A 24,573-nucleotide genomic window follows, 5' to 3' on the forward strand; every position below is an offset into this window, starting at 1 on the left:
CATTTTCTCCAGGTGAACTGATCTCTATCGACCCCGAAATCTCCAGGAATTTCCCAACCTGGAGTTGGCAACCCAATTTGTGGGTCTGTGCTTGCTTGCTTCTCTATGCACAGTACAGTAGCTCTTCACTGGTTGTACGCTTATCAGGCACTCCCCCCACCCCTTGCACTTTTATAACTTCTCAGGTTATTGTTGCTGGTTTGGGCGAAGTTGTGTCATGTGACTTCGGCATTGACCACCACTTTTCACATCACCTATTTGCCTAGTCCCTTAACTGGAGATGCTGGGGACTGAACCTGGGACCTTCTGCATGCCAAGCAGATGCTCTTCCACTGAGCCATGCCCCCCTTGCTTTTCAATTTGGGGTTTGGCTCATGATCATGGGAACCCTCAATCTCTGCCGTGCTGATTCTTCACATCAGTGGTTAATCTGTTACTGGCCTACCACACCAGGTTACATCAGGAAGTGTGAAATCAGAGTTGGTTCCTGTGAAACCTGTTGGCAGTCCCTCTTAGCACCTTTCCTGCAGAGTGAAAAGCAAACCTTCTTTTCCTCTTCTCATACTTTTTGGCGGTAAATTCAGCTCCCCCCCCCCAACACACTCACTCACTAGGGAGCCAGATTTTGAATGCATAATATTGAGTTGGTTTATGTTTAGCAATTTAGTTGTAGTAAGAGTATATAGTGTAGGGATATCATCATTAAATGTGCAACCTTGAAAACTTGGTAAAGATTATAATAGATTGTTTTTGCTAGAACACTAGCCCTGGAGGTTGGCAACCACAGAATTTCAGTCTAGAGAAGCCCTTGAGATTGGCAAACACTCTTTTCTCCAGGCAATTCCTGGAGGGTGGCAACAAAGAATTTTTCTCCAGGCCAGCCCTGGAGGTTGGGAACTGAGGTTTTTTCCTCCTCAGGTTCGTCCAGGAGGGTAGTAACCACAGAACTTACAACTTTTGAAACTTGTTTAAGATTATAATAGGTTGTTTTTGCTAAAACACACACAAAACCTCCAGGTAGTACCTGGAGATCTCCTGCTATTACAACTGATCTCCAGCCAATAGAGATCAGTTCACCTGGAGAAAATGGCCGCTTTGGCAATTGGACTCTATGGCATTGAAGTCCCTCCCCTCCCCAAACCCCACCCTCCTCAGGTTCCACCCCTAAAACCTCCCGCTGGTGGCAAAGAGGGACTTGGCAACCCTAAAACCAGCCTCCAGGTGGGACCTGGGATCTCCCAGAATTACAGCTCATCTCCACACAGTAGAGATCCACTCCCCTGAAAAAAAATAGCTCCTTTGGAGGGTGGACTGTATGGCATTGTAGCCCACTGAAGGTCCCTGTCCTCCCCAGACTCCACCCCAAATCTCCAGGAGTTTCCCAACCTGGATCTGGCAACCTTAACACACACACATTTATAGACAGACAAAAATAGCAGAGAAGAACGGTAAGGCAATGTATTCGATTTTGGGTTATTCATTCTCTGTGGCTTCCTGAGATTATTCAGTGGCAACTTGCTGTGCGCTCCATCTTCAAGATTCAATGTACGATTATCTAGGGGAAAAAATTCTCCTGTAGCCTCGGGAATAAATGGTTTGCAGTTAGAACAGAATTAGGTAAGAATGGATTTCTCATCCCAATCAAATTCAAATACCCGCAGGGATGGGAGATACTGTCTCAGCAGCCTTTCAAGTTGGGGAAACACATTCACAGAGAGATGAACAAATCATCTCTCTGTTTGGGCCTATTTTGGCTGTCGGTAGAAACATATCCAGCTGTTTTGATTTCAGGTGTTACCTTCTGAGAGCGAATTTCACTTTAAAATCTTCAGCCTTGCCTGTCAGTTTGACATTAGGTGAATTTTGCCCTTTTGTGCTGACGTGAAGCAGTTTTCGGTGTCTAAAAATATGTGTGATGGAAGGCAATTTGTTCATCATACACCTCTCTGGAGGGTCAGTTGATGAACACATTTTTGATACCATTTCCCCTCTATTCTACTTCTCTTGGTTCGCAAATAAATGTTCATGATTTGGAACATGGGCTGAGTTACATCTGGATTGCCCATTGCTGATCTAATGCCATAGACAGAACTTTCAGACAAACCCAGATTAGTAGGGTTGCCAACCTTCAGGTGGGGGAGAAAATAGACACCACTGTACTAGTATCGAGAGATTAGGAAATCAGTACAGGAGCGAACAATACTTATAAGTGCAAAAACTATTTATATGCTACCGTGTCTAATATAATACGCACTCATAAATACACAAAATGAACCATTCATACAATTGTATCAAACATACAGAACCATCTCTAGGATGGTGGTGAATAGAAACAGTTCATTTCAAAGGTGCAATCTCTCTCAAAGTATGCACATCAATCTTCTGTATTCATCTCATGCAGGTAAGTAAGTAGATGTAACAGATATTAATTCAGGAGGAATAAATGTTCATGATTTGGAACATGGGCTGAGTTACATCTGGATTGCCCATTGCTGATCTAATGCCACAGACAGAACTTTCAGACAAACCCAGATTAGTAGGGTTGCCAACCTTCAGGTGGGGCCTGGAGTTTTTCTGGAATTACAACTGCTTGCCACGCTGAAGATATCAGTTCTGTGCCAGAAGAAATGGAAGCGTTGGAGGCTGGACTCTTTACCACAGAGGCTGGCTCTGTGGAGAAATGAGTACTCCGCAAAGAAAAGCAAATACTGTTGGTAATAATTTTAGAATATATGTCATTGTTATCACTGTTCGGTTTATGTATTGAGGTTCTGTAACAGGATAGCTAGGGATGCCAGGTCCCTCTTCACAACTGGTGGGAGGTTTTGGGGGTTCCAAACTGAGGAAAAAGGCTTAAATGCAAAAAAATAAGGCATGGAAAGTATTTATTTTAGGGGCAAATGACATCCTTTGAACAGTCCTTTATTATGGTCATCAAAAATCTGACGATCGATGCTTGCATGCATTGTTTTATTGTCACTTGGACACAGATAAAATGTTTTTAATATAATCTCCCCTTTCTTTCTCCTATTTTCTTTCTGTACCCTAATTATAAAAATAAAAATATTGTCACTTGGACACAGATAAAATGTTTTAATATAATCTCCCCTTTCTTTCTCCTATTTTCTTTCTGTACCCTAATTATAAAAATAAAAATTATATTTAAAAAATCTGATTTCAAGAGATGGTCATGGTGAGGGGAAACGAAGCCTCTACTTGGGGCAACCTTCCATTTCAGAGCAGGTTTTTTTTTGGGGGGGATGATATCACAGCCAGCCAAAGTCTCGACCACGGGGGCTGGCTGAAGAAGATTGCTTATCCACGCGGGTGAGAAGTCTCCTTTGAAAACCTGGTGGTTGCAGCAGTTGAAGATGGCACTTTTTAGCTGGCGGGTATATCCCTTTGGACAGGACTGGGTGAGCCCCGTCTTTTAAACAACCCTTAAGCTTTATCCAAATTAACCCACTGAATGGTGATGGACAAATGGTTGTGTGGTTGGAAGGTTGGTCAGACCAAGTTGGCTCCAATTACATGACCCCTACCTATGTGGCCTTAACAAAACCAGCCCCCCCCACCCCAAGATAGAAAAATGGGAGAAAGCACAGAGCCCTGTATCTGAGCAAAGGGGAATAACCTATTCGGCTTCAGTCAGACCTCAAGGTTTTGGTGTTTGGTAAACCCGAATCCCGAAAATTGCCAAAAAAGCTAATTTCAGGTTTATTTTCACTTCAGGTTTATCGATATGCACAACCTTCATCAATAGTAGCCAACGCAGAGTGAAATCCATCTGAAACAGCCATTGGAGCAACCAGCCATCTTTTTACCCTCGTTGCTGTGTCTTTTAACAGCAATCTAAGTGGACAGGCAAAAAAAAAAAAAAAAAAAAAGCCCTAGGACAAGTGAAGAAGAGGAGTAAAGTTGATATGGAGAAAATGTTCCCCTCAAGATAGATAGCAGAACAAAAGTTATTTTATCACTCGCTGGCCAAATACCTTAGGGAGGTTGGCTTGCTCGATGCAATGGAAAGAAAAATGGGGGAGGGGGGGAGAAAGAAAAAATAACAGAGGGCAAAAAGAGGCTGATAAAGTGTTGCATTCAACAAAAGATAAATGACCACAATGCTCTGGCTTCCACATTTCCAAGCTGCAGAGAGCCTTTTTTATCTTAATGAAGAATGCCTGTTCCTACTTTTCTGTTTTCAGCCTTAGTTTTTTGTACTGAAACTTGTTATTTTCTCTGTGCACAATTAGACGGCAGACAAATATATATATAAATGGACACCAGAGATTCATTTCCTGATCGGTTTCTTGAATACATCATTGCTGAGCATAGTACAGTACATTACTATGTAATAATAATCCCCAGAATTTAATTTGGATGCTAATTAGATTTATTACGAAGCTCTGCACTAAAGATGAGTGTGTATTGCTATGCTTATCCCCCCCACACCCTTTATGACAATGCTTGATTCCCAGTAGAACAAAAGGAAACTTCTAGGCAGTGGACCAAAACGGGTGGTGGGGGAGAGAAGAAATTCATTTTAAAACATTGGCTTGATATATATACTATGCATTAGGTCTGAAGAACTTGCGAATCACCACACACCCCGTCCTTCCATTCTGATGTGTGAAATGCTTGCCAACTCCTACTAGTTTCAATACAAGCCAAGCAGGAAAAACATATAAAAACAAAACAAACAAAAAAGAAACCTAAGAAACTTATTTTTATTTTAATCCCACTGTTTCTCCAAGGAGCTCAGAGGGTATACATGGATCTCTAGGGTTGCCAGGTCCCTCTTCGCCACCGGTGGGAGGTTTTTGGGGTGGAGCCTGAGTAGTGCAGGGTTTGGGGAGGGGAGGGACTTCAATGCATAGAGTCCAATTGCCAAAGCAGCCATTTTCTCCAGGTCAACTGTTGTTCTCTGTCGGCTGGAGATCAGTCGTAATAGGAGGAGATCTCCAGCTAGTACCTGGACGTTGGCAACCCTATGTTTTGTCCAGAGTCCTTGGCAAACAACCATCAACACTTTCCCTCTCAGCAGAACAACTTGCTTTCTCTTTCAAATCACTCCTCTCGTGTACTAAAATGGGGGAAAAAAGGATTACACTTCTGTTGAGCCATACTGCGTTTTTCAGCACTATTAATTATGGCAGCTTTACAACAGGTTTGCAGCCCTTTGGTACAAAAAGAGACACGCCGCTTTTCAACAGTAGCTAGTGTCATATAAAGACACAGGAGGAGCCGATCCCCCCCTCCAAAAAAGACATGATGGAAATAGATACATTTTAAACTAGTTTGTGCATTCTGAAATTTCCCTCTGAACTTCTGGATAGTTTTTTTTTTAAAAAAAAAACATAGCTCCTGCTTTTCTCGCAGCATAATAGCTTTCAGGGAGCCTTTGTTAGTGTGCAAGTAGAAAGTTGTGCATGGTACTTTGGAACCCAGTCACAGTACATGAGTAATAACCGAAAACCCTATCCTGGTGCATTCATAGCTGCTCCCAATGCATGGGCCTTTCCAGTCAATCACGGGTACTATCTTCCAAAGCAGATGTTAATTTAAAGTCAATTGCCGTCCCTTTGTATCAAAGCTTTGCGTAATCTATTCTTGGATGTAAAATGCCCGCCTTGAAACAATTTCCCAGCAGAGCATAGGTCTGAAGACAGAAAATACACAGTAAATACACAGTAGTCTGAAAATAGCCCATCTAGTCGATATCAACAGATCAGAAGGGTTGGGTTTTTCATATCTTCCAGCTTAAACAGAAAAAAGTACTTCAAAGGAAAAAATATTGTTTGATAGGAATTGGAAGGCAGAATATCCATTCACCTTTGAAGTTTCTTATAGCAGGAAAAAATGCAGACATGCTGAGTTTCTTTTCTTGAGTGACTTCATTTCAGCTCAACAGATATCCACCATTTTATCAGAAAACAACATACAAAATATAGCTTCTACATAAACCTTTTTCTCTCTGCCAGTGTGGTGTAGAGGTTATGAGAGTTGGTTTGGAGTGGTCGACTCTAATCTGGAGAACCGGGTTGGTTTCCCCACTCCTCCACATGAAGTCAGCTGGGCAACCTTGGGCTAGTCAAACCTCTCTTAGAGCTCTCTCAGCCTCACCCACCTCACAGGGTGCCTGTTGTGGGGAGGGGAAGGGAAGGTGATTGTAGGCTGGTTTGATTCTTCATTAAGTGGTAGAGAAAGTCGGCATATAAAAGCCAACTCTTCCTCTTCCTCTTCTTCTTCCACACACACACAAAACACACATATATACATATGTTTGTAATTCTTCATTACATGCATCTGGATAACCTATATTTTTAAGTATTCTATATTAAGGAACAAGTGAGCACCAGAGCACTGGTGGGCACTATGTTGGGGGTCACTGGTCCAAGATGAAATGAATTCTGTGTTGGGCGGCCTTTGAAGACAACCCAGAAACGGCAGCAACTAGTTCAGAATGTGGCAGCCCAATTTTGCTCTACTTTGCTAGTCGGCAGGAACACATTGTGCCTATTTTAAAACAGCTGCATTGGCTGCCAAATTCTATTCAAGGTGCCGGCCATGATCTTTAAAGCCTTTCATGTCCTAGGACCTACGTATCTGAAAGTCCATTTCTCCCCATATGTCTCTGTGCTCCAATTACAGTCCCTTTGTGTGTGTGGCCCCGACTCATGGCGACCCTATGAATCAATGTCCTCCAAAATGTCCTATCTTTGACAGCCTTGCTCAGATCTTGTAAATTGAGGGCTGTGGCTTCCTTTACTGAATCAATCCATGTCTTGTTGGGTCTTCCTCTTTTCCTGCTGCGCTCAACTTTTCCTAGCATGACTGTCTTTTCCAGTGATTCTTGTGACCAAAATACGATAGCCTCAGTTTAGCCATTTTAGCTTCTAGGGTCAGTTCAGGCTTGATTTGATCTAGAACCCACTAATTTGTTTTTTTTTTTTTACTGTCCATGGTACCTGTAACACTCTCCTCTAACACCACATTACAAAGGAATCTACTTTCTTCCTATCAGCTTTCTTCAGCGTCCAGCTTTCACACCCATATATAGTAATAGGGAATACGATGGCATGAATTAACTTACAGTCTGCTAGCTGTCATTCTCTAGCATCTAGCAGAGCCTGTTCCTTTTCAATAGTGATTCCAGCTTTGCTCTATGAAGAGGGTGCTGTCCATGAAAGTGTTGTCCTTTAGACATTTTCAGGAGATAGTGTAAGGCTGTTTTATTTGCTGCAGATGGTAAAGATTTCTATCAATATCTATATCTATATCTATCGGCTGCCTGTTTTAAAGGATAAGAGGGATATTTTAGATATTAAATATTTTGGCCATCATGCTTTAGTATGGTCCTGCTTGGGACCTATTGATCCTTTGAGCAGAATCATTAAAGAAAAAGGAAACGAATATTGTAAATACTAGAACTAAACTGGCAAGCCTAACTGAGCATATAAAATCCATCTGAGTCCATAAAATCCAACTAAGGAAGGCCTAGGGTTGCCAGGTCCCTCTTCGCAACCAGCAGGAGGTTTTGGGGGCAAAGCCTGAGGAGGGCGGGGTTTGGGGAGGGGAGGGACTTCGGTGCCATAGAGTCCAATTGCCAAAATGGCCATGTTCTCCTGGTGAACTAATCTCTATCGGCCGGAGATCAGTTGTAATAGCAGAAGATCTCCAGCTACTACCTGGAGGTTGGCAAACCTAGGAAGACCCCATTTGCTGGCTTTTCTGGCATCTATTCCTAGTAGGTTCACTTGTTGTCTTGAGGGTATATCTTGTTACAATTTTGTTACTGTGAGTTGGCAAAGTAGTTCTTCTGCAGAGTTCAGCTTCTTCCCCAGAATCTCTCAAATTCAATAACTGAGTTGGGGTGTGAATGGATCTGTATTCTTGTCTCTTGCTCTCACCCATGTCACAGCAAAGACACCATGCTGAGCGTTTCACACACTGCAGCTGCTGAGGTATATTTTGAATTGTTGAGAACATGTTAATTAGCATAAGCTTTCCCCCCAAATATATCTTTAACCCAAAGAACAAAGCAGTCTTTTTGTCTTTTAAATTGATTCAAGATAACATTAGTTGAAATAAAACAAATATGGCAGGCAGAGCAAAACGTTCATCCATGTGTAATAGGTCAGGGAGAGAGGATAGATGGACTCTAGGACAGTGATCTTTGGTATGAGAATTGGGGTCCTCCAGCACAATCCCATGTGGAGTAACTCTCTTTAGGATTGCACTGTTAGTTTGTGAAATTATCTGTGAGATGTTGGAAGATATGCAACAGTTCTGTGTGATCAGTCCCTAACTGAAATCATTGGCACTGAAGCATGCCTAGGTGTAGGTTTATGTGGAACATAACAACATTAGCAGACTCCTCTTTAGAGATAGTCAAAAAGGGCAAGAGTCCAGTAGCACCTTAAAGACTAACAAAAATATTTTCTGGTAGGGTATGAGCTTTCGTGAGCCACAGCTCACGAAAGCTCATACCCTACCAGAAAATATTTTTGTTAGTCTTTAAGGTGCTACTGGACTCTTGCCCTTTTTGACTACTGCAAACAGACTAACACGGCTACCCACTGTGAATTCTCTTTAGAGATGTAAAATGTCTAGGAATATTGAAGCCAATGAATAAAAAATGTTTTTTATTGGGGGGGGACGACTGAAATTTTGGGGAAAACTTAAATATATCCAATACTTAAGGTAAAGGTAAAGGTCCCCTGTGCAAGCACAGGGTCATTCCTGACCCATGGGGTGATGTCACATCCCGACGTTTTCTAGGCAGACTTTGTTTGCGGGGTGGTTTGCCAGTGCCTTCCCCAGTCATCTTCCCTTTACCCCCAGCAAGCTGGGTACTCATTTGACCGACCTCGGAAGGATGGAAGGCTGAGTCAACCTTGAGCCGGCTAAACCTAAATTTGTTTTACTGATTTGACAACATAAAATGCATCATTGGGAACTTAGTGAGCATATAAAGTTGTACTCTGAGTTTGTGTGTGTCTGTGTGTGTGTGTAAAGTGCCGTCAAGTTCTCCCTGTCCACTCTCTCCATACTATGCATAATTTTACAGACCTCTATCATGTCTCCCCTTAACCACCTTCTTTCCAAGCTAAACAGCCCTAAGTGTTTTAACCACTCCTCATAGGGCAGTTGCTCTACTCCCCTGATCAATTTGGTTGCACTTACTTTGGTAGTAAATTCTGTGGCATTCCCAAAAGCCACCTGTCAAGAATGCGCTAGTTCTGGATTGCCTGCCTTGTACCAGGTGTTGAACTTGAGGGCCTTCCAAGCCCTTCCAGATCAATGATTCCTTGAGTTCAGTAGAGTTCTGAGCAAGTGTGAATAGGTCTATAATATATTAAGTCCAAGGACAAGCGCAGTTGTTCAGAGATTGAAAGCGATTATTTCCCCCCCTTTCCTTCAGTGACTAAAGTTCTGTGCTCTCCAAACTACTTCTTCAGTCTCTCGAGACAAGCCATCTTTCCTTAATCGCGTGCAGGGCTTGGCTTTCCCCACCAAATTCTGCTCCCTTCTTTGGTGCCGTGTAGCACAAGCTTCTTATCTTTCACCCCTCTGTTGTTTAATACTGATATAATGTATTATGCCACTCAGAGAAATCATTCACAGTCTCTTTATGACTCTTCTGCATATGATAAATCATTCCGGATGACAGTTTCTTCCAGTTCAGAGCAGCACCATCCTCCATCTCTGCCAGCTTTATTGATAACCATCTTTGGACAGAATGCTGGCTGCTGCCCAGTTCTAGGGGAATCTGAAATAGTTCTAAATGTAAAAAATGTTGTTTGGCAAAAAATGCACCATTTCCCCTTTCCATTTGAAAGATGTACTTACTTTTAGGCTTCACTTGTTTTGTTTAAACTTTATTTTTATGGGAATTTTATATATTACCAGACAAAAACATATTTTGTACATAAAAATGCTATTGGGATATGTGGAGTGTACATGTTATCAGATCCAGTAAACCCAGCTACCTTCATATTTCAAGGATAATTCCGCTAGATGAGCATCCTTCTTCAAACTCCAGTCGTCAAAGTTGCCAGTTAATTTATCCTGCTAGTTTAATCCGAAGTTTTATCATTTCATCGCAGAATTTAAGCTTTGAGGCCATGCTTAAAGATTTCTTATAGAATCATAGAGTTGGAAGGGACCGCCAGGGTCATCTAGTCCAACCCCCTGCACAATGCAGGAAATTCACAACTATCTCTGCCCCACACCCCCAGTAACCCCTACTGCATGTCCAGAAGATGGGGGAAAACCTTCCAGGATCCCTGGCTAATCTGGCCTGGAGGAAAATTGCTCCCTGACCCCAAAGTGGCAATCAGCATTACCCTGGGCATGTAAGAAAGGGCTACGAGAGCCAAACACAACCCTTCCTGCCCTCACTCTCATGATCTGCCTAAGGTCATAGAATCAGTATTGAGACAGATGGCCATCTAGCCTCTGCTTAAAAACCTCCAAAGAAGGAGGGCCTTCCACCTCTCGAGGAAGCCTGTTCCACTGAGGGACCACTCTGTCAGAAAGTTGTTCCTAATGTTTAGCTGAAAACTCTTTTGATTTAATTTCAACCCATTGGTTCTACTCCGACCTTCTGGGGCAACAGAAAACAGCTCTGCACCATCCTCTATATGAGCCCTTCAGGTACTTTAAGATGGTAATCATATCACCTCTCAGTTGTCTCCTCTCCAGGCTATCTTTCCAAATTCCAGCATGTAGCTCCCCAAGAGGGAGAGAAAATCACTTTTTGAGAGATCTTGTCTTCATCAAGAAAAGAATCAGAAAGTGCTAGCCTGGGGTTAAATTATGAAAGGGTGGGGGTTAGAGATTTCCAGTGCAATCCCCCAAATTGTGTAATGTACCCAGAGATCTACATCCCTTCCAGTTTCCATGTTGGGCATTTTGCACATGTAATTGGAGAAATCAAGAATTGATTCCGGACCTTCTGCGCACAAAGCATACACTCCACCAGTATGGACCTTTCCCAAGATAACTTATTTGGACTATCTTTCTTTCCTTCTTTGCTCCTACGACCCATAGGTCCTGAGCAGTTATTCCTTAGAGGAAAATATTTGGATCTCTATCCATCAGCAAAAAGGGGATGATTTTGTCTTTTGTTATGAGGGCAGGAATTCTTGCCAATATGGGGGTAATCCATTTATCTCGGTGGTGTTTAAAGAGGGGGCATTCCATCATCTTATGAGATAATGTGTCAATTTTCTTTGTATTGCATGGGCAAAGCCCATAGTTTAGATTTCTGTATCTTCCGTTTAATACTGCGGAGGGTGCAGCATTTAAATGGGCAAGCATAAAGGCTCTTCGGAAGGAAGGGACTGTCAGGTTGAAAAAGTATAGTGGAGTTAGCAAAGAGGGAGGAATGCCAAAGAATTGAGTTGAACATACTCTTCGGGCATGCATTGTGGAGCTACAGTGGTCTAATTCTTTATTGCATCTCTTAATAGTTAGTATAGATTTCCTTTTCTCCATATTTAGTAGGGTATCCTTAGACAAACCAAAATGTGGGGGGACTTACCAGCAGCAGGGGAAGGCAGCGCCCGTTCCAGTGTACACTTGAAGTGACATCAGGGCATTGCCAGTAACTCCAGACACTCTGGTATTTGCATAAAAACTCTATAAATTTCCCCCAAAATATGAGAGTGACCTGCATTGATAGCAACTTGCTGACATAACTTCCGGTGCATGCCAGAAGTGATGTTACTACCAGGAGGGACCTGGCCACCTGATTTGCTTAATAAAAAGATGAAAGTTAAAAATATTGAATGAATAAAATGAAAGCTAATAAGGGAGAAGAGGTTTGCAGTGTAATCTTAATCACAGTTGCATAGGGTTTCCATCTTTGCCAGCGGCAGGAGTTTTTTGGGTCGGAGCCTGAAGAGGGTGGGGTTTGAGGAGGGGAGGGACTTCAATGTCATAGAGTCCAATTGCCAAAGAGGCCATTTTGTCTAGGTTAACTGATCTCTATCGACTGGAGATATCCCAGAAGGGAACCTAAGAGTATATGGAAGTATACTAGCCACTTGTTGGCAGATATTATGAATTAATAGTACTACCCATGGGAGTTTATGAGAAACTATTGGAAAAGAGGCACTGACTGGCAATTTAAGGGTTTGAGAAGGAACTGAGGAAAGAACTGAAACAGCCATATTCCTTTTCTACCAGACACCTGTGAAAGAAAAGAAAAACCCTAAGTAGAAATTTTTATAAAAAGAAATGTTACTTACCTGGTGTACTTGAAGAAAAAATATATATACCTTTTGGATATAGGAACTTCGCCTATGTTGGTCTGTTATACCATATTGGATAATGAAAAAAAGTATTTTGTAACTTGCATTGTTGTAGTTTGTAGATTGTTAGAATTGTTGTGGTATAATATAATATTTTTTACATTGATATAGGAGTTGTGTTTCTGGGTCATTTCGGTAGTACCTGGAGGTTGGCAACCCTACAGTTGAACCTCTCTAAGCCCGTTGACTTCACCTCTGTAACTAGGGTTGCCAGATACCCTCTGGCAACTGGCATGGGAGGGGGTTGGGGGGTGACTTACCAGCATCAAACTGAGGCCTAGCCCCCACATGGATGGCAATATTTTGAGATTACTCCTGGCACGCACTGGTAGTGATGTCATCATGCCGCTGACAACATGGGGCCACTCTGATATTCGAGCAAAAACTCTATTGTGGAAGGCATTTCTACCATAGAATTTTTGACCAAATACCAGAGTTTCTCCCATGTAGGGCTGTCAAAAAAAAAAAAAAAATCGGTACAGTTCGGATTCGGCCAAATTTGGCCCTTGTGGGTGCGGTACGTGCCGAAGTCCGAACTCCCCCACTTCGGATCCGTTCAATTCGGCGGGAATTCAAAGTTCGGAAAAAAAATTCGGCCGAATAAAGCCATTAAAAACACAATCGCGCCTTTCCGCGGCTCTGGGGGGGGGCATTTTTGGGCTTAGAGGTCCCAAACTTTCAGCAGAGCTTCAAAGGACGTATATTGAAAGACTCCCCAAGTTTTGTAAAGATTGGGTCAGGGGGGGCTGAGATATGGGCCCTGAAAGGGGTCCCCCCACCCTTAATGTGCATCTCTCAGCAGAGCTTGCCACCCACGCACAAAGCTCCCAGCCCCGACAACAGTTTGCAAAGCAACTCAACTTGTAAAACAACACCTTTGCAACAGGGAAAAACCAGAAGACACACAACTGAAACCTCCCCCCTCAAACCAGGGAGCGAAAGACTTGAGGGGGAACACACACCCCAGGCAGAACCGACGAAAGCCCCCTTTGGCTTCCCCCCCACCCACAGAAACTGCTCCCTCCCCACACACACACAGACTCTGCTTCCCCCACACACACACACACATACACAGGAGAAAAATTATAGATTAAAGCCCTTAAAGGGGTCTTACTGTGGCTGTCTTCTGTTCCATCAAGAGGGGCTGAAGAGGACTTGTAATCCAAGATGATTCCAATTAGGCACGGGAGGTTTTCTCTGGAGAAGATGCACAGGATCAGCTGATCCATGCATCCCAAAAGGGGAAAGGGGAAAGGGGAAAGCCCATATCTCGGGACCCCCTGACCCAATGTTCACAAAGCTTGGGGGGTATCTTAACAACACTGGTCTGAAACTCCGCTCAAAGTTTGGGATCTGCACCCCCAAAAATGCGCCCCCTGCAGCCATGGAAAGAGAAAAGGGGGGAGGCGATATTTCTGCCCCCACTGAACCCATCTTTACAAAACTTGGGTAGTATCTTAAGAATAATTGACTGAAGCTATGCTAAAGGTTTGGGGGCTCTAGCCCCAAAAAAGCGCCCCCTGCAGCCACATAAATGGGAAAAGGGGGGAGGAAAAAGGGGGAGAGCCCATATCTCGAGACCCCCTGACCCAATGTTTACAAAACTTGGGGGGTATCTTAAGAACACTGGTCTGAAACTCCGCTCAAAGTTTGGGATCTGTACCCCCAAAAATGCGCCCCCTGCAGCCATGGAAAGAAAAAGGGGGGGAGCCCATATCTCGGGACTCCCTGACCCAATGTTTACAAAATGTGGGGGGTATCTTAAGAAGCTTCATCTGAAGCTCCAGTGAAAGTTTTGTGTCTGTACCCCAAAAAATACGCCCCCTGCAGCCACAGAAAGGAGCGAATGTGCACAAGCACCCCCCCACACACACACGAGGATTTCGCTCTCTCTCTCTCTCTCCCTGGCCGGGCCGCACATCAGCTGATTCCTCCAGTACTCAATCCTGACTGATTGGCCAGAAGAAGACCCAGCTTGGCCACCGATTGGCCGGGGGAGGAGAATGCTGCTTACTGACGGTTATGCTGCTTACTGACGGCTGAATTTGCCGAATTTATTCACGAACTCCCGAACTCGCTGAATTCGCCCCCCCCGGTTGCCCGCCAGTTTTGAGTTCGGTTCCTCCCGAACTAAAAACCACCGAATCAGGGGAAATTCGGCTGATTTTCAGTTCGGGCCGAACTGAATTGACAGCCCTACTCCCATGTCATCGGCTACATGATGATGATGTCACTTCCAGTGAGTGCTGGAAGTGATGTCAAGTTGTCACCGATGATGTGGGGGCTAGGCCTCAGTTAAATGCTGGTAAGAACTCCACCGGCCAGCTGAATGACACACGGGAGAGGGGGGCCAAAGCAGGGGATCCCTCACCTTAAGCGAGACTATGGCAACCCTATCGGTAACTCTGTTACAGGATTGTACTATTAGTCTGGTTTTTCACCCTGCCATGCTAAATTTCTGTGTGCAGGGAGTTTTTCTATATTTGAACATGCACCTTCACTCTGGATGGGACCAGGCCTGAACAGAATGCACCAAATTTGAATTGGTCCTTCAATTTTAATAGCTTAATGAATCCAAGTGTCATCTCCCTGTACGAAGTGTCCAACTATAGACATTTTCATCGTCACAGTAGTGTTTTTCTGAAAACGTGCAGGGGAAAAGATGGGTGCCGATTGTGTAAATTTGTTGGTAGGTAGGGTTGCCTGCTCTGGTTTGGGAAATACCTGAAGATTTTTGGGGTGGAGCCTGAGGAGGGTGGGGTTTGGGGAGCAGGGAACTTCAATTCCATAGAGTCCAATTGCCAAAGTGGCCATGTTCTCAGTTGTAATATTGGGAGATCTCCAGCTACTACCTGGAGGTTGGCAACCCTTTCAGTAGGCCATGTTTCATAAAAGAAAGCAGATCATCGATGTGACATCTGACTGCTGTGTTTTCATGATTAACCTTGAGTGGTGCCGAGCTCAGATAGGGAATTTGAGAAACTGGGGTTATAGTGACCTCAGCACAATAAACACTACTTCCTAGCATCTATTCCCCCTGGAGATTAAGTATTTATATAGTTTCAATCATTTCTAACAATGTTATTAAACTACTAAAACATTTATTAGTTGAAAAAATCTCCAGACTTTAGGAATGCACCAGATCCATATATTACAAACAACAATAACAATGGATCTGACAAGTAGCGATTTAAATGGGATTAATTTCCCCTTAGGGTTTCAGTGAAACCATAAACCAATCAAGTCCCCTTCTCGTGTTATATGATATCGCCAGATTCCAAAGCCCTCCATGAAATTATTTCCTTGTAAATCACTCGAGCTCATCCATTATGCTGAAGAAATATGATTTTTTTCAGAAGTGAGAAATATAGAAGGCCGTGGACTTTCCCCACTCTGCAGATATCTGTCAGAAGTTCTTTGGCGGCTCAAAAGAGCATGGGGTTTAAGCAATCCGATCTTCGAAATGCAGTGAGTGAATCTGACAGCACGGACGACAGCAAACAAACTTTTTGCAACCAAATAATTTGGCAGGAGCTGAGAGAGAACAAACTGTGCGGTGTTCTGCTTGGCTGCTTAATGAATGCTCCCCCTCCCTGTAATTCAGATAGGGTATACGAACACTACAAACATATGCTGGTTTGATTCCAGGTTTAAACACCGTGGCCATTAACGCATGGCCGATTTGTCCGGGGAAACTCCTGGGCATGCAGCGAATTGTCCTTGTCGACACGCATGGCCGTCTCTGGCTTGCGCATTCGATGCGGCCCGTCCCAGAGCTTCTCCGAGTTTTTAGGTTAACTGTGATATCGCGACCTAAAACTGAAGCCTCACTACAAATCAGAGAGCTTGCCCGTGCACGCAGCTTCCGGGTCGACTCCCCACCGCTTCCGCCCACCTCCTCGCTGCTGGAAGAGCGCAGAGCTACCGGCCACCATAGCAGCCACAGTTAGAGGCAAAGTGAGGCAAGGCGGAGGGCCCAGAGAAGCATCAGTGGCTGCTTCCCCTGTCCCCGCCGCCTCCACCAGCCACTGGCTTCCCCCCTGCTCTGCCTGGGGGACGGCGGGGTGGTGGCTTCGCCAGTCCACCCGCCGCCGGCTTCCCTCCCCCCGCTGTGCCCAGGGGGTGGCGGGGCGGCTGCTGCTGCTTTGCCAGTCCCCGGCTGCAGCAGCCTCAGCTCGCTGCCAGCCTCCCCTCTCCTCCACCCAGGACGGAGAGAAGAGCTGCGGTGGCTCCCACTGGGCACTCCTTTGTGCCGTGCATTTGATTTCCGGCTTTAAAAAGGTTCCCGCTTTTAAAAAGCGTGCACCTTTACCAGCACAAAGGAGCCATGCGTTAATGGCCCGTGTCTTCATCCAAAGTATTTTGGGAATTGTAGTTTGGTGAGGACACTGACAACCTTCTTACTGATCTCCTACAGTGTACTCCTGAGAGGAATGCCTGCACCTATGAAGGTGGCATATCTTGGCAAAAAGGAAAAAGGGGTGTTCCCAGCCCAAAAGGGCTTTGGAGGCCACCTAAAGGCGGCTACTCCCCCAGCTCACTTCCAGAATGCTCCGGGAATGCCTCCTGGGACACCAGAACACCCTGGGAACATCTCCTGGGACGCCGGCACAGCCTTTGATGGCGTTTGGACTCTGTCAGAAGGCCCTGATGGCATCCCAGGGTGGCGCTGCCGTGGCAGTGCCCCCAACTGGCGTCCGGGCCTTCCCGCCAGCGTTCAGGCCACTAACGCTGACGTTAGTTGCCTGGACACCGGTGTGGGGCCCCGGACGCCGTTGCAGTGCCTTCCTGGCCTCCTAAGGGCTTTCGCCCATAGATCTCAGGAATGCTCTGCTAGTCTCCTTCACAGAACTACAGTACTCAAATTTCCTAAGAGAGAGGTGGAATGATGGGTATCTGGTCTGTACCTTACCATTCTTCTTAGCAAAGTTTGGTGCCACCACAATTCTCAAGAGCCTTTCTCCAGCTTTCTTCTGCTGGAGGAAAAGCCTCTTAAGTTGAAGGAAGTCTCTTTGGGGTGGAGGAAGGCTTCAACCTTTGCTGAGCAGAATGGTGGGATACATGCCTCTGAGTTTGAAAAGAACTACTGTATTTTCTGGCGTATAAGACTACTTTTTAACCCAGGAAAATCTTCTCAAAAGTCGGGGGTCGTCTTATACGCTGGGTGTCGTCTTATACGCCGGATGCTGAATTCCGAGCCGGACTGGAGAATCTGCCTGGGGCCTCCGCTCTGTCCATGTCCACCGGAGGAGGGAGGGGAGGCGAGCCCGGCGAGGGCGCTCACTGCCCGGCTCGGAGTCGGAGCCAGGCGCGCCGGGGTGCACAGAGGGAAGTGCTCGGCAGCGCTCCAGCGGCAGCGCAAGGCAGGCAGGCGGCTGGCTGGCCGGCTGGCCGGGGCTGGGGTGGCCACTCTCTTCTCCCGGCACAGGGTGTTTTGGCTGCCGCCTAGCACACCCAACATGCCCCCTTTCCTCCCCGGCCTCTGCTTCAGCTTCTGTCTTTATGGGCTTCCCTCCCCTCCAAACTCTCCTTTAGCCCTGCCCTCCGCGGGCCATCGGCTCAGTCCTCCCCTCGCCTTTAGCCTCGCCCTTCTCGAGGGCCCTTACTCTCGCCTCCGTTCCCCTCTTCTTCCCCGCTCCCTTCTCCCCTCGCCGACTCCCCCCGAGAGCCACGTCCTGCTGCTTCAGGCTCCCACCCTCCCACCGGAGCCCGGGGCTGAGCCTTGGCTACAGCCGGCGTCTCTGGCTGCGGGGCTCCCGCTGCCCGGGGAGGCTCCCTCCCCGCTTCGCCTCCAGGATTTGCTCCGGCCGGGCCGGGCCGGCACACACTCTTCCATGCCGGGAGGTCAGCCCCCGGCCTCCTCCTGTTCCTCCCACCAGTCCCGCTGCCGGGGATTCAACCTGGGACCTTCTGCATGCTAAGCAGATGCTCTACCACTGAGCCACAGCCCCTCTTCCTTTCCTTCTACCCAACTTCATAATTGTATCTGCTCAGCCAGATTTTTCCTATTGGTGTGTTGCAGAAAATAAAACAACCTCTCATCTTTCCTTAATGTTGGAAGTGAAGGACTTTGTGCTGTCTCTTAACCTCAGACTCTAGAGGGGGACAAGACTAGTGAGTCAGAGAGATAGACGGGACAAAACACTGGGGTCCCTTTCTCTACTGTTCTGACCTATCCCTTTGATATGTAGATTGCTAGTCTTAGGGAAACTTCCTTCCTTCCTGTTTCTTCCCCACCTCCTCACACACACTGGCACTCTTCTCCATCTTGCCACCATGAGGGAAAGACGCATGTCCTGGATCCCCCTCCATCCTAGTTAGTTAGACTAGATAGGCAACTATACTTTATCCTATCCAGAAATGGATTTCCTACAATAAATGAAGTATATTAGTTAAATAGACAAAAGGCTCCTAGCAATTTTGTTCCTGGCACACACAGAGGTTTGGATGGGCTTCTCTGCGCACAACAGCCTTTGTGCACTCTGCTAATTTAACAGGGATTTGGGCATAACAAAGCCCTCACAATCCAACACTTAATATCTCTTCCTCTTTTCCACACTTTTCTTCGTTTTGCTCTCTTCCTTCCATGATATGCTTTCATTGCTCTCTCCCCCTTTCTAATTCCCCCCGCTTATTTCTCAGTCTTAGTCTCAATTCCTCATCCCTATCTTGGTTGGCAATTTAGAAGTATTTAATAGTAGTATAGCAGCAAACCCTTGTTAACATTATGAGCAGAAGTTGGCGGTGGGGGTTGATTTTCTCCCATAATAGATCAAAGTAGTAAAAGGATGCTTCCCCTTTCCTTTACATGCTTAGCAATGGAATGTTAATTGAATTTAGTGATCCCACGCGTGGAACAGAAGTTAAAATTCCTTCAGCCTTCTCCATTAGATTTAATATATATTTTAAACACTGTTCAGGCTTTGGGTTCTTGTTGTATTGATGGGACATTTAATATCCCTCTGTAAATGCCATTTTGCTACTGCAGAGATTAAGCTTCATGTTGTATGAGAAATGACACACTCTTTTTTAGAAAATGTCAGCAAAATCAGTCCCAATGACCCCAGTACATCTCATCCAGCACCACTACATAATACATTTGTCCCTGCTTTGCTGCTTGCTAAAGGTACAAGGTAAAGGTATTGTTAATATTGAAAATCAAGATAAAGCTTAAGAAAAACACCAAAACATTCATAGCACCAAAATACAATCTAAGCAATATTCCGGAAGAGTTTAAAGACCATGTAAGGAACAGACTTGCATTACTGAGTTCAAGTGAATGTAAACCTGAAGAACTATGGGTGGAAACTAGAGATATTATCAAGGAAGAATGTGCAAAGACTATTCCTGTAGCCAAAAGAAAAGAAAAACCTTGATGGATGTCTGAGGAAACTCTTAAAATTGCCAGAGATAGATGAGAAGCAAAAATAGAAGGTGACAGAAATAGAATCAAAAGTCTAAGTGCAACATTCCAGCGACTCCACGTAGAGACAAAGAGACCTATTATAATAACCAGGGTAAAGAAATAGAAAAAAACAACAAAAAAGGAAGAACAAGAGATCTGTTCTACAAGATCCAAGAAATCAAAGGAAAATTTAAAGCACGGTTAGGCATGCTGAAAGATCAGCATGGAAATACATTAACTGAATAGGACAAAATAAAGAAAAGGTGGGAACAATACACAGAAGAACTATACAGAAGAGATGAAAGGATAAATTATTCTTTCCAAGAAGAATCTTTTGAAGAAGAACCTACGGTTGTAGAAAGTGAAGTGAAAGCTGCATTGAGAGCAATCGGGACAAACAAATCACCAGGAGCAGAAGGGATATCAATAGAGCTATTCCAAGCCACAGAAACGGAGTCCATCAAAATCTTGACAAGAATATGCCAACAGCTATGGAAAACAAAGCAATGGCCCACAGACTGGAAACGATCCATTTACATTCCAATTCCCAAGAAAGGAGACATCAAAGATTGCAGCAACTATTGGACCATCGCATTAATTTCTCATGCAAGTAATCTTACAGCAAAGGCTGTTACCATATATGGAACGAGAAATGCCTGATGTTCAAGCTGGTTTCAGAAAAGGAAGAGGCTTTCTCTTAGAGAAAGATCATATTGAGAATAGAGATCATATTGCAAATATACGCTGGTTACTGGAGCATATGAGAGCATTTCAGAAGAAAATCAGCTTGTGTTTCATAGATTACAGCAAAGCTTTTGATCATGAAATGTGGATCATGAAAAGCTATGTGGATCATGAAAAGCTATGGCTGGTTTTAAAGGAAATGGGTGTGCCACTACATCTGATCGTTTTGATGTGCAACCTGTACTCTGGACAAGAGGCCACAGTTAGAACAGAATATGGAGAAACGGAATGGTTTCCAATTGGCAAAGGTGTCAGACAAGGATGTATTTTATCTCCCTATCTCTTCAATCTATATGCAGAACATATAATTAGGAAAGCTGGATTAGATTTAGATGAAGATGGAGTGAAGATTGGAGGGAGGAACATTAATAATTTGAGATATGCTGATGACACTACATTATTGGCAGAAAATAGTGAAGATTTGAAATGACTACTGCTGAAAATTAAAAGAGAAAATGCCAAAGCAGGACTACAGCTGAACATCAAGAAAACAAAAGTAATGACTACAGGAGAATTACACAACTTTAAGGTTGACAATGAGGAAATTGAAATTGTTCAAGACTTTCTATTCCTTGGCTCCACCATCAACCAAAAGGGAGACTGCAGCCAAGAAATCAGAAGGAGATTGAAACTGGGAAGGGCAGTCATGAAGGAGCTAGAAAAGATTTTGAAGTGTAAGGATGTGTCATTGGCTACCAAGGCGAGATTAATTCATGCCATCGTATTCCCTATTACTATGTATGGGTGTGAAAGCTGGACAGTGAAGAAAGCTGATAGGAAGAAAATAGATTCCTTTGAAATGTGGTGTTGGAGGAGAGTGTTACGGATTCCGTGGACTGCCAAAAAAACAAATCAGTGGGTTATAGATCAAATCAAGCCTGAACTGACCCTAGAAGCTAAAATGACTAAACTGCGGCTATTGTATTTTGGTCACGTCATGAGACGACAAGAGTCACTGGAAAAGACCGTCATGATAGGAAAAGTTGAGGGCAGCAGGAAAAGAGGAAGACCCAACAAGAGATGGATTGACTCAATAAAGGAAGCCACAGCCCTCAGTTTGCAAGATCTGAGCAAGGCTGTCAAAGATAGGACATTTTGGAGGACTTTCATTCATAGGGTCGCCATGAGTTGGAAGCGGCACTTAACACACACAAAGCGGCACTTAACACACATTGACGGCACTTAACACACACAAAGGTACAAGGGTAAACTTAAATAGATTTCTTCCTGATTTGCTTACTAAAGGTTTATTGTGACATAATTTTTTTGTGAACTACAGCCCACTTCATCACTGTAAGAAGTGTGTCCTTTATGAATGTGTGTAGAAAAATAAAATTACAAAATTAGACACATGGTTAGGGTTGCCAACCTCCAGGTAGTAGCTGGAGATCTGCTATTTCCACTGATCTCCACCTGGAAGAAATGGGTGCTTTGGCAATTGGACTCTATGGCATTGAAGTCCCTCCCCAAACCCCACTCTCCTCAGGCTCTTCCCCCAAAACCTCCCGACGGTAGTGAAGAGGGACCTGGCAACCCTACACATGGCTTGGATCAAGGTCATATAGGGGGGAGGTGGAATCTTTGTCTGGGGGCCCATTGTTCTGGTGTGGGAATGGGCATAGAGGTAGAAATAGAAGAAGAAGAAGAAGAAGAAGAAGAAGAAGAGTTGGTTTTTATACCCCACTTTTCTCTACCTTTAAGGAGTCTCAAAGAGAGTTACCATTGCCTTCCCTGCCCACAACAGACACCTTGTGAGGTAGGTGGGGCTGAGAGAGTTCTGAGAGAACTGTGTCTAGCCCAAGGTCACCCAGCAGGCTTCATGTGGAGGAGCAGGGAATCTCACACCTGGTTCTCCAGATTAGAGTCTACTGCTCTTTAACCATTACACCACACTGGCTCTCGAGTACTAGAGTAACACACTTCCCCTAGTTTTCTGCTTGATTTGGGAAATCCATCAGTCATTGCCTAGTCTTTCCACTGGATGGGGCTGGCCCTTTTCCCAGCAGCAGCCAAAAAAGAGAAAAGAAGGGGAATGGCTGGATCTGCCACTGACCTTTCTCAGGGTCCACCTTTGGTAGGGTTGCCAGGTACCTCTATTGGCTGGAGATCAGTTATAATAGAAGATCTCCAGCCGCCCCCTGGAGGTTGGCAACCCTAACCTTTGCCCCTGCTCAGATTCCAGAATCTTTGAGTTCAACCGTTGACAGTCCTATGTTTGATAGCTACATGTAGTGAGTACAGCACTTTTTTGGGGGGGGGGGCTCAGCTTTCTCTAGAATACTTCGAATAGTGACTAATCCAGTGTTGCGATTTCTCTGCAAGAAAAAAAAATCTAGACTAGAAGCAATTTATTTTGCTTTGTGCAATGACACATATGCTGTGCCAAATAAAAGGATGTAATAATCTTTCAAATGTCGATAAGAATTATTGAAAGGTAAAGGGTTCTGCTATCTGCTCTCTGCTCTGATATTTTGGGTGCTTTTTTATTAAATTCAAGGGAGATAATATTGTCTTCCAGATAACCTGCTTTGCTAGCATTTGTTCCAAAGTTTAATTTCCTAAACTATTCTTTTTTCCTGAAGATGGCAAGGAAAGCTCTCTATAGCCCAGCTTCCCCTTGGTTTGCTCACACTATTGTCTTAAAGCTGGACTAAATGTTACATCCGCCGTTGGAACGTCTCTGAAAATGGAACTCCATTTCTTGGCCACAGCATCCGGAAAGACCGTATCAGTTTTGAGGGGCAAATTATTTCATTGCTTTGCTTCTTCATATGGGTACAGCTAGAACTATCTGCTCAAGAAGGAGCTCTGATTTTGGATGGGTTTCTTTCCAGTGGTGAAAACCAGTGTTGATTACATAAGGGCACACTGGAGTGAAATTGGCCATGCAAAATTGATATACCGAATGTACTACTTTTTGGTTTTACCACATCAACGACTAATGTGAACACAGGAGGGAAATTCAAAGACATAGAATTCTTTGGGTGAGGTTTCGATGGAGAATTCTAGAATTTGAATTTCTGAATTTCCTGGTTTGGTTTCCAAAGCAGAACCAGTATGTTAGGAGTTCTCCATAGCTCCCTTTTAATTTTTTTTGAAAATTTCACACAAAGTGATGTCGATGTAGTACACCTCAGCTTTCTTTCAATTAATGTGTGTCATTCCTCACCTCTGTGTGGCTAATAAGCTCATTGTATTGATGAAGCATTTAAAAAATAATCCACCCTTACTATGATCATAACCAGAGTCTCACTTGTATGATATTCATACGGCTTTTTGAAGGGTGTTTTACTGGTGCCCTTGATTCCCTGTAGGCTGCAGTACAATACTACACAAAAAGATTATTGATCGGGGAATCTAAATTAGAGAGCCAGCGTGGTCTAGTGGTTAAGCTGTTGGACAAGGATCTGGGGAAACAGGTTCGAATCCCCACTCTGCCGCGGAAATTGCTGGGTGACCTTGGGCCAGTCACATACTCTCAGACTCCTCCCTGGAAAGTATTTGGATGGGAGACCTCCAAGGAATACCAGGGGCATGATGTGGAGGCAGGCAATGGCAAACCACATCTGAACATCTCTTGCCTTGAAAATCCTACAGGGTCACCATGAGTCAGCTGAGACTTGATGGCTCAAAAAATTGTAAATTATCTGCAGGTAGTGATCATGGCGCCCTGACCTGGATGGCCCAGGCTAGCCTGATCTCGTCAGATCTCAGAAGCTAAGCAGGGTCAGCCCTGGTTAGTATTTGGATGGGAGACCACCAAGGAATACCAGGGTTGCTGTGCAGAGGAAGGCACTGGCAAACCACCTCTGTTAGTCTCTTGCCATGAAAACCCCAAAAGGGGTCGCCATAAGTTGGCTTGCGACTTGAAGGCACTTTACACACACACAGTGATCATGGCAGCTGAGAATTGGATGGACTGCTTACCTGTATCTGAGCAGCTCAAAGATGGCCCATCTCAGGAAAAAGGTGACCACATATGCACAATACTATAGTGCTTTCTTTTCTCATGGCTTGGTGCCGTGTTGTCTAGGGCTGCCACTGGCTTCAATTTAAAAGGAACATTGTTGAAAAAAAAACAATGACAAGAAAGTAGTGCCTGACAAT

Source organism: Euleptes europaea, chromosome 9, assembly GCF_029931775.1.
Source record: "Euleptes europaea isolate rEulEur1 chromosome 9, rEulEur1.hap1, whole genome shotgun sequence".
Taxonomy (NCBI): domain Eukaryota; kingdom Metazoa; phylum Chordata; class Lepidosauria; order Squamata; family Sphaerodactylidae; genus Euleptes; species Euleptes europaea.